The sequence below is a fragment of the Callithrix jacchus genome, chromosome 22 (genome assembly GCF_049354715.1).
Source record: "Callithrix jacchus isolate 240 chromosome 22, calJac240_pri, whole genome shotgun sequence".
Taxonomy (NCBI): domain Eukaryota; kingdom Metazoa; phylum Chordata; class Mammalia; order Primates; family Cebidae; genus Callithrix; species Callithrix jacchus.
The window spans coordinates 48,936,087-48,938,062 of NC_133523.1; positions in this window are offsets into that span (position 1 = coordinate 48,936,087).

The window sequence follows — 1,976 nt, forward strand, 5'->3', positions numbered from 1 at the left end:
GATTGTGCCACTGCCCTCCAGCCTGGGTCACAGAGCAAGACTTCACCTCGAAAGAAAACCATGAAAAGGTAACGAATGCAGAACACGTACAGGGACTCAGCATGTGATCTCAGCATGTTGGTCTCACACTGAGAGGTCAGGTTAAGGATGTCAGCCATGCCCACTGTGTAGGGGAGGAGGCAGGCCTGGAGAAGCCATGTCATCTGCTGCAGGCCTTCCGGAGGTGACTAGGAGGCAGGAGAGGGTGACAGGTGCGGGGCTCAGGCCAGGGTCTGAGGATGGGGTTCTGATATCAGCACACAGTCTGTGGGGCCAGACCTTTTAAAAATGCAGCTTGTAGGCTGGGCACGGTGGCTCATACCTGTAATCCAAGCACTGGGAGGCCGAGGCAGGCAGATCACAAGGTCAGGAGTTCAACACCAGCCTGGCTAACATGGTGAGACCCCGTCTCCACTAAAAAACACAAAAATTAGCTGGACGTGGTGACACATGCCTGTCATCCCAGCTACTTGGGAGGCTGAGGCAGGAGAATCGCTTGAACCTGGGAGGCGGAGGTTGCAGTGAGCCGAGATTGCACCACTGCAGTCCAGGCTGGGTGACAGAGCGAGACTCCATTGCCAAAAAAAAAAAAAAGGAGGAAATAAACCCAACAGGTTCCCTTACCAACATCCACTCTGATGGAGCAGGTGCCACGAGGGCCGTCCTGTGACTCACAGCTCACCACGTCTGCTGGACCCACCACATCTGCCATCCTTATCAACCCCAGCGCCACAGACCAGAGAACATCTGAATTGTGGTTTCCTGCTTCTGTCTGTTTTTTTTTTTTTTTTTTTTCTTCAGATGCAGTCTTGCTCTGTTGCCCAGGCTGGAGCGCAGTGGCACAATCTCAGCTCACTGCAACCTCTGCCTCCTGGGTTCAAGCGATTCTCCTGCCTCAGCCTCCAGAGCAGCTGGGATTACAGGTACCCCACCACCATCACCACACCCAGCTAATCTTTGTATTTTCAGTAGAGGCAGATTTTGCCATATTGGTCAGGCTGGTCTGGAACTTCTGACCTCAGGCGAGCCACTCACCTTGGCCTCCCAAAGTGCTGGGATTACAGGTGTGAGCCACTCTGCCTGGCTGTTCTGTCTTCATTGCTTGAGGGGTGAGATTGTTTTAAGAACCTGCCAGTAGCGTGAGGTGATGGTTTTTTTTTTTTTAATTTTCTGCTTCCTCTCCTGGGGGCCCTGGCACTAGGAGCACTGTCTGGACACAGCAGGGGTTGATTAATTCTCCTCATTTTCCCATGGGTGACCGCGTCTCCCCTCACCTCCTCCTCTCCCCAGCTAAAGGGTTCCGGCTATGGGGTTCCATACAGCAGGTTCAAACCTCAAGTGTGCTTCTTCCTCGCTGTGGGAGGAGGTTGATAGGGGCATCTGGTCAAGCCGCTCCAGTCTTGGTCTCTCTCACAGGTGATTGCTAACTGGGTCTCAAATCCATTTCATCTTTTTTTTTTTTTCTTTTGAGACAGTCTTGCTCTGTCACCGAGGCTGGAGTTTGGTGTTGCAATGATACCTCACCACGGCCTCAAACTCCAGGGCTCCAAGTCATCCTTCCACCTCAGCCACCTGAGTACATGAGATCACAGGTGCACGCCACCATGCTCAGCTAATTTTTGTGTTTAAAAAAAAATACAAATGGAATCTCACTGTGTTGCCCAGGCCGGTCTCAAACTTGGGTCAAGAGATCCTCCTGCTTCAGCTTCCCAAAGTGCTGGCATTAGAGGGGTGGGCCGCCACAACTGCCCCCAAATGCATTCTAATTCCACTTCTTAAATTCTCCTGAAACTGAGTCCTTCTGTCCATCCTCAACCCCCACCACCGTTCAGGTCAAGCAGCTTCCTCTCTCTCCCTGGACAGCTGGAGTGGCTTCCCAGTTTATCCCTCTCCAGCTTCCTCTCTGCCCATTCCTGTCCACTCTCCATACCGCAGCA